The sequence below is a fragment of the Lonchura striata genome, chromosome 2 (assembly GCF_046129695.1).
Source record: "Lonchura striata isolate bLonStr1 chromosome 2, bLonStr1.mat, whole genome shotgun sequence".
Lineage (NCBI taxonomy): Eukaryota > Metazoa > Chordata > Aves > Passeriformes > Estrildidae > Lonchura > Lonchura striata.
Window position 1 is genome coordinate 61,589,112 of NC_134604.1, and position 8,926 is coordinate 61,598,037.

General features: G+C 40.9%; 1 long non-coding RNA gene across 2 annotated transcripts in view; it reads left to right on the top strand.

Annotated features, from left to right (window-relative positions):
• The first annotated feature begins 4,565 nt into the window (after positions 1 to 4,565).
• The window catches only part of LOC144245908 (uncharacterized), a 247,416-nt gene continuing 243,055 nt past the window's right edge, over positions 4,566 to 8,926 (top strand). For both annotated transcript variants that reach the window (XR_013339479.1, XR_013339478.1), the window contains exon 1: positions 4,566 to 4,601. This is a non-coding gene — a long non-coding RNA (uncharacterized LOC144245908). The remainder of the gene's footprint in view (positions 4,602 to 8,926) is intronic.

The window sequence follows — 8,926 nt, forward strand, 5'->3', positions numbered from 1 at the left end:
ACATCACAAAGTAACGAAGATATTTCGCAGTGCTTCCATCTTATTCACAACCCAAATGATCCCACTTTGTGCTGGGCTTTAATTATTTCTTTCTTTATTTATTGATAGGCAGTTAAACATGCCTGTCAGTTGTCAAAAATGTCCTCAGCAAAGCTACCTCCTGCTTTGTAGTCTTGTACCGTATACTGCTTTGACAGCAACTATTTTTGCCTTTAATATTTTTCATCTTGACTTTTCCAATTCCTTTTATATTTTTGATTGCTAATTCTAGCAATACACAGTACTGATAATTTTGTCCCTCCCATTACTTTCTATTCTTCCCCAGCAGATCTATTTGGACTACAGCTGCTGGACCCCAGACCTGGGCCTTTCATCCTGTCTTCCAGAGCAGCTTTCCTATCCTGCCTCTGTACCTGGATATAGTTGGTACAAATAGTCTGTCTCTGAGCTGTTTAAACATCCTCATATCAACTTTTCTTTTTCAAGCTGTGTTTAAATTGCAATCAATCAAATTAAATTATGTTTCTTCACTACTCAAGTACTCTCCAGGTTGTTCCTTCCATCTCTACGTGTGTGTTTTGTAGCTCCCTAAATGTCTCTCACTAGCAAGATAATGGCCAGTTAGTTATTTGAACTGAACTGTAGCCAGTCTGTTTTCTCTCTTATACATCTAGACAGATGTTGCTACACACATCTCATTTTTCCTGGTATTTGCAATCGTTGTTATTTATTTACTGTCAGTATGAAATCTGCCCAACTCAGGCAGTGATACTGATCAGATTTTTGATGTGTTTGTACTCTTCCTATCCAAGTCCATTAGATAACCTCTGCCCTATTTACTCCCATTTCAGAAGGCTTCACCTGAGAGCCTGCTGATGAGTCTCCCTAGCCTCCCCACATCTCCATGTCAAGATGTATGCATTATTTTTATGTATTTTCCATCAAAAATGGCTGAACGTAAATACATAAGCAAATTATGTGAGGGCTGTGTCTCAGCCCTTCAGAGAGCTGTTTTCTTGGCACAGAGCTGACACACCAGGATAGTGTTAAGAACAGTGTAAGGCAGAGGGAGCCAAGCTGGTGCAGTCTCTTCTGTGCTACAGTATAGATCTTTCTAGTATCTTTGGTTATGGACATTTGTTTAACCTTAATTCTATTTCTGTATCCTTTCAGACAGTGTCTGCAGTTCTTACCTGTGAATTCATTTTGTTTGCATTCTGCCTATCATTTCAGATTCTGTAAAACATATCAGATGTGAAACAGGCTTCCTTTCCTTCATCATTAAAAGGCTTCTCATATGGTACAGCAGGGCAACCAGTAGAAATGAGGATATTAAAATAAAAGAATGACAGACACTCTGGAAAATCTTTTGGCTTATGTACTCTTGCTTTATTATATTCCAGTACAGCACATACTGTTCCAACACACTTTCTCTGTGTTCCCCCCACATGGACAGTGCTTTCTACCATCTTACCACTCAGATCACTGGATGATTCTCATCCAGTGGTGAGATATGATTTCACATCCTCCACCTAGAATTTCTCTTGGTATCAGTGACAAAGTCTTTGCATTCTGTCAGCAAGGTTTTTGCCTTTTCACCATCTTTTCTGTACTTGGGGAAACATACCATTAACTTCAACAGTCTCAAACACATTTTCCATAAAGCTTCCAGCAAGAGACTTCCATATTGTAGCCAAACAATGTGTGTCTTTAAGCTTATGACACCAAATTTTTCCTTTCCCATTTTCTTTGCAGTAAATACAGTCTTTCCCTCAGCCATGCATCTGGGTACACACTTTTCTAATCTTCTAATACTTTTTGTGGTAGTCTGAATTAAGAGTGGTGGTTACTACCTTTCTCCTGCCTGCTTTTCAGTCATTTTTTTCTCAACGTTTTGTATGTGATCTCATCATCACTTTGGCTATCCAGAGCTCTGAATACACCCTTCACTGTTGACTTTGCCAAGAGATTATTTGTATGCTGTTCTTTTCTGTAAAGAACTTCTCTGGTGTTCTTTATAGCAATTCATTATAATTAAGTCTTTTAGAATTCTAATATGATATTTATCTGAATTATCTTTAACTGTCTTATGCCATGCTATCAGTCATTTTTAAGAAACATATATGCTGGCAGCAGTATCATCCCTCAGTATATTTCATGCTGGCTCTATTGACACAACCTGTTTCAAGTCTAGCTTTTCACGGGAGAAAGTTTGCACAGGGAAAGGGAGACATTTCTGCACAACTGAATTGTTATTAATTTTCTTTATTATTTCCCCTTCCTTCTACATCCATCTATCTTTTACCTTTTATTTCTAGATAGAAGTTAGATCTGAGCTTCTTTTCTTTCTTTCTTACACACCTTCACTTTCTTTATCTGTGTACATTGAGGGTTTTTTTCTGCTCTGTTCTTATTCTTGATTTCATTATTTTCTTTCTGTTCATTAATGTATCATTTGAGTCCCTAGGTCTTTTGAGGACACAGCATTGTCCTTTGGTCTTGCTTGCACTGTAATCCCAGTTACATAGCTCCCCTGGCTCCTCTTTCACTTGGCTTTATCTTGGATTGGTGCTCCTGCAGCACTGCACTGGGTGTCAGGAATGGCCTCAATAGCTCTGAGCTGCTATGAGACCGAGTACATTCATAAATCCTCTTTTGCAGAGAGGCTGTGGAAAATATATACCCAGAAGATTTGCAGTTGCAGCAACAAATAATTTGTGATAAGGAAATGGAAGTAATGTTTTTTGAAAAATTCTTTGTTCCTGGGGCAGTAAAAGCAGTTACAACTTTTCCAAGGGAAAAAACACCCTCTCATGTTACTTTATTTACAGTACTGTAAGAAATATTAGTAATATTTTCTTATCACTTCAGAAAAACGGAAAATTAAGCACATTACAGCTGATATTAAATCCAGTGAGGAATATGCTCCTGATAATTCTGACAGAAAGTATTTTCCTCTTAATGTGTTACAATTAAAAGTGGAGAAGTCTTTTTTTTCATAGTAAATTAATTGCACATATTTATATAATGTCTTTTGTTTGCTATTTCTTTCTAATACAGATTAATTTTGAACCTATGAAGAGTCTGCTTTTTTGAGAAATTTTTCCACATACAGTTTTAAATTTCTCATGTATTTACTGAACCCTGGAGGCTGGTATCTTGAAATCAAATATTCAAGTAAACTTTGATGTATAGTTGCAGCTAAGGAAAGATATTTGCTGACAGGAATGTAATCGTGAAGATCTGATTTAGCAAATGCCAAAGGAAAAATTTAAATTCAATTTAAGCCAATAAATAATCTAGTAGAACATTAGGGTTTGTCTTATTAATGGGAGATGCAAGGAGAGGTGGAGGCATAAATACCATTTATTTAGGCTTGGTTGTCATTCCAAGGAAGACAGGCTTTTCTTTAGGTCTTATGGAATGAGTTAAGATCAGCAACACCAGCTGGCATGCCTTGATCCCTACATGAGCCTTGAAGTAATACATGTATAATAGACTTTCTTTCTTGGGCTTGGTGGAGAGTTCAGGCCACAGACTTGAAGTCATTTATCAAAATTAGGGTCAAAGTAGCAGAAGGAGCTTTCATGTGTATCATAAATTCTTCCTGTAAGGATTATTTAGATCTGTTATCTATAATAGATAATTATATAATATAATATCTATATATTATATATTATCTATTATAATATCTATAATAGATAATAGATAAGAGTAATGCAAAATTACAAAAAAAGATTACTTTAAAGCGCACGGCTTTTAGAAAAGCTGGTGAAAAGACAGTAATTTATTGCTGTCAAAGATGAGTATGGTAACATGCCTACATGGCTTTTGGAGCAACTGGCCTGATCCCCAGCAGAGTGAATATTTTTCAATAATATATATGATTCCCAGAGGGAGTACAGGCAATGAAAGGGTCAGAAGATTCCAAACATTAATTTAAACTAAAAAAGTAAAAGTAGATGCTTATATTGCCCAAACACAATTGGCAAAAAAACTTGATTGATCTGATTTTAAGAAAAGATAAGTGTTCTGAAAGTTTAAAAAAAAAAAAAAAAGCATAAACCTCAAAGGGAACAAGTTTTCAATCACTAATATAGGGATTATTTAGTTAGTGTGTAAAAGTGTCAAAATTAGTGTCTAAAAGATCAAGAAAACTGAGGACAGGTCAGCCTTACCACCAGTTCCAGGAAAGTAACAGAACAAATCCTCCTGGGAGCCATTTCCAAGTATACAAATAACAAGATGGTGAATAGGAATAGCCAACATGGATTTACCAAGAGCACAGCACACCTGATGAGTCTAATTACCATCTGAAGAGAATTCTGCATCAACGGACAAAGCAGGAGCAGTGGAAGTTATATACATTAGCAAGGGCTCTGAAAGAACTTCTAATGGTCTCCTTGTGTCCTGTAACAAGATTGGAAAAATAAGGTGGGTGGGAAATTGGCTTCATTGCTGGGCTCAGGGAGTACTGATCAGCAGTCCAGAGTCCAGCTGCCAAAGTGACACCCCTCAGGGATTGATATGATGGGCAGGACTGTTTAGTGTCTTTATCAGTGACCTGGGTGATGAGATGGAGGGAAGTCTGAGATATGTAGGTAAGAAAAAGCCAGTTTATATTACTCCTTGCAGTAACAAAGATAAAGATAGAAGGATAATATATCTTTGGGGAAAGAAGAGACTTCAGTTCAGAAACATAACCTGGAGTTCTGGAAAAAAATCTAAGTTGCAGTAAGGAGGGGACTATTGACAATAAAGGTCACTATTGATAATACAGTTCATTGAAAGAAAAGGAAAGAGCTTATTACTATTGACAGTGACCAGGTCCACAATGCTAAGCACTGTAGAAAAACCTATTGAAGCAAACCTTTTCACTTGAAGGGTTCACTGTCTACAAGACAGGAAGGGGGAAAAATAATTTCTGCACTTCTCATGTGGAGAACAGAAATGTTGACTTCCAGAGTGCAGCCATGGTGATCATACTCCTGTGGAAACTTCAACCTTTATTTTATGCATAATTAAAGGCAGCAAGTCCAAATATTTTGGTGGAGTAACTGTTGGACTAGTCTGCTTCTGAATCCTGAGATTTTCTGCCATTGTTTGACCCTGATAGTTCCATCTCTTTCAAACAAATGTTCTGAAATAGGTATCCTGCCTTGAATGAATTTTCAGGTCCTGTGTGCTGCTTCCCAAATGTCTGTCATATTTTTCTTGTGGGAAGTATTAAAGAGGAAATTTAGGATAATCTGTCTTTTTTTGGGTCATTCAGGGTCTCACAATTGCTGTACTTCATCTTGGGAAGTGCCTTTATAAACTGCTTTTGATCCATATTTTTGCTGGTTCTACAAACCTAAATAAGTAAACCTGACTTATTTCAAACACACAGATCTCAATTGCAATAACTGTGCATTGCTAGATTTTTTTTTAATGGGTCAATAAGAACTGCAGATTTCCAGATGTATGTTTGAAATCTGTTTTCACCAGCATTGGAAAGTAGATGTTTATAGGAAGGGGACCCTCATCCATGTCTTCTAAGCTCTGGGTTCTGTTCCTAGCTTACTGAGTGGCTTCTTTTGCTGATTTTATCTCACTATATTTCAGTTGCCCATCATCAAAAAGTCCCCAGCAACAGTTGTCACTTCCTGAAAAAAGCTGTAAGAATAAATAAAAGTGGATGTATTCTGACAGTGACTGCAGTAATCTGTTTAACATGCTTCTTTCCCCATTTTTATCCTTAGGTGTAGATCTATAAGGTGGAACCTCTCTTAATATGTCACAGTGTGTTCCTCTTTCATCAGCCACTGGCTTCTTGGGCAGATCAGAAGAATCTGAATCAGAATCTTTTTATCTTCTCAAAAGACCCATTCAGCAAAGAAGCTGTTTTCCCTCAAGGATCCCCAATGTGAATGTTAATAATCCCTTTACAAGGGGAAAAATATTCCCTACACCTATCTCCAGGCTTAGCCTTAGCCCCATAGACCCAAGTATTTAGTTTTGAAAAGCAGAGTTTTGTGGCCCCATTACATCTGCTGTTAGTTGGGAATGGAGATATTTTATACTTGTGGGATTTGAAGACTGGGATTTTCTTCAGTAGGTAATTTCAAAGCATAATTCTTTCCACTTGCTTAAAATACTAATTTTCAGCTGCCTCTCTTTCTCTATTGCCTCTAGGAGCTGGCTCAACTGGCTTAGACCTGGGCATTTAACTAGGAGTCACCAGCAGTTCCCAGTTTTCATTTCTTTGCTTCCGTTTCCTGTGGCAGTTATGTGGTTGCAGGAATATAGTTTTTACTGCTGGGTTCCTGAGAGCTGTGAAGAAGTGTTTAAGGATTCTGAGACTCTCAATCTCTTCTACTGCTACAGAACATTTACCATGTAAACGGTAAGAATAAAAGCAAACTCACAAAATGCTAATATTTGTATTATCATTGAATAGTGACCTAAGAATTTGCAAATAAATTCATTGAGATTTTTTTTTTACCTCAATTGCAAAGGCATTTGCAAAAATATTTATGGAAAAGTTGGTGTCCTGCCTTCATGGTGACAACTGATAATAATGACAAAAAACTGTCTTAACTTCTGGGGTTTTTTGAGCCCTTTATAAGGGACTATGTTGATGCATATGCAATGCTGACTCCCTTCAGAGAATACATCTGTAGATGGAACTCAGTGTGTTCTTTTCCAAACATCTTTTCTTTTCTATCTTGAAGTGTCATATTGATAAACTAAATGTATTCTCTTTCAATGATCAGTGAAAATTATGTAGAAATTCTGGCAGGGAGTTTTCCAAAGAACATAACAAATCATGATACACTGGAGCCTACATACAGAGGTCTAGTAGTACTGAGGTAAAACTGAGTGGATTTGCAGCTCAGGGATTTTATCTGGTACATTTCACCATACCACCATATGTCACATATTTGCAGCTAAAACAATCTCAGTCCCTATGTCTGATAGCTTCTGAAAAATACAGCTTTGTATGCTTTTTTCCTACACACTATAAGGCTCAATGAAATCTTAACAGCTGTACTACTTTGATATGCATTGCCTTTGCAACCAAGAGCTTGTATGCTGTAAGATCAGTTGGAGGAATAAATTTATTTTGGTTTTAAGACAGGGAAAATTGAAACTATTAAAATCAGCGCTCTTTGTAAAAGATAATACCGACAATAGATGGCACTGTGGTTCTGTGACCCGGGGTTATTTCTGTCTAGCGCAGCCACAGTTTGTGTTGCTCTGGCGCTGGGGCTCACCCGGGCTGGACACCAGGTGCCCACCAAACTCCCACTGCTCTCCTCAGCCAGGCAGGGCAGACGAAACACGAGGAAAACTTCGTGGGTCGAGATAAGGGGAGGAAGAGATCACTCACCAATTACTGTAATGGGCAAAACACATTTGGCTTAGGGAAATTAGTTTAATTTATTGCCAATCAAATCAGAATAGTCTAATGAGATATAAAAGCTAAATCTTAAAACAGCTTCACTCCTCCACTCCGCTCCCTTCTTCCTGTACTGAACTTCTCTCCTGATTTTCTCTACCTCTCTCCACACAGTGGCACAGAGGGATGGGGAATGGGAACTGTGGACAGTCATTACATGTGGTTTCTGCTGTTCTTTCCTCCTCAGGGAGAGGACTCCTCACACTCTTCCCCTGCTGTAGCTTGACATCTCTCCCTCTGAAGACAGTCCACCATGAACTTCTCCAACATGCATCCTTCCCTCGGGCTGCAGTTCTTCATGAACTGCTCCATTGTGGGTCACAAGTCCTGCCAGCAAACCTGCTCCGGAGGGGCTCCTCTCTCCACTGACTTCCCACAGGTGCTGCCAGGAGCCCGCTCCAGCACGGGCTTCCCACGGGGTCACAGCCTCCTTTGGCTCCTGCTCCAGCGTGGAGCTCTCCCTGGGCTGCTGGGGGACACAGGCTCCCCTAGGGACCTCCCTGGGCTGCAGGGGGATACAGGCTCCCCTAGGGACCCCCCTGGGCTGCAGGGGGACACAGGCTCCCCTGTGCACCTCCCTGGGCTGCAGGGGGATACAGGCTCCCCATGGGACCCCCCTGGGCTGCAGGGGGACACAGGCTCCCCATGGGACCTCCCTGGGCTGCAGGGGGACACAGGCTCCCCTAGGGACCCCCCTGGGCTGCAGGGGGACACAGGCTCCCCATGGGACCTCCCTGGGCTGCAGGGGGACACAGGCTCCTCTACGGACCCCCCTGGGCTGCAGGGGGATACAGGCTCCCCTGTGCACCTCCCTGGGCTGCAGGGGGATACAGGCTCTCCTACGGACCTCCCTGGGCTGCAGGGGGATACAGGCTCCCCATGGGACCTCCCTGGGCTGCAGGGGGATACAGGCTCCCCTGTGCACCTCCCTGGGATTCAGGGGGATACAGGCTCCCCTACGGACCTCCCTGGGCTGCAGGGGGATACAGGCTCCCCTAGGGACCCCCCTGGGCTGCAGGGGCTCAGCTGCCTCTGCATGGTCTGCACCAGGGGCTGCAGGGGAATCTCTGCTCCAGCACCCATAGCACCTCCTGCCCCTCCTTTTCCACTGACCTTGGTGACTGCAGAGCTGCTCCTCTCACATATTCTCACTCTTCTCTCTGGCTGCAATGGTGCAGCTTTTCCCCACTTCTTTAACCTATTACTCCACTGGCACCATCATGGTGGCTGCTGGGCTTGGCCTTGGCCAGAGCTTCATCCATCCTGGAGCTGGCTGGCATTGGATCTGTCAGATATGGGCAAAACTTCTGGAAGCATCTCACAGAACCCACTCCTGTAGTTTCCTCACTTGTGAAACCTCACCATGCAAACCAACATGGCTTATTAATTTTAATCTTATAGTTCTATTTCTTAGTGAAATTAATTTAATAGGCTTTCTACCATTGCAAATATACTGTTTCTGAGACCAGAAATTACTAAGCTGTA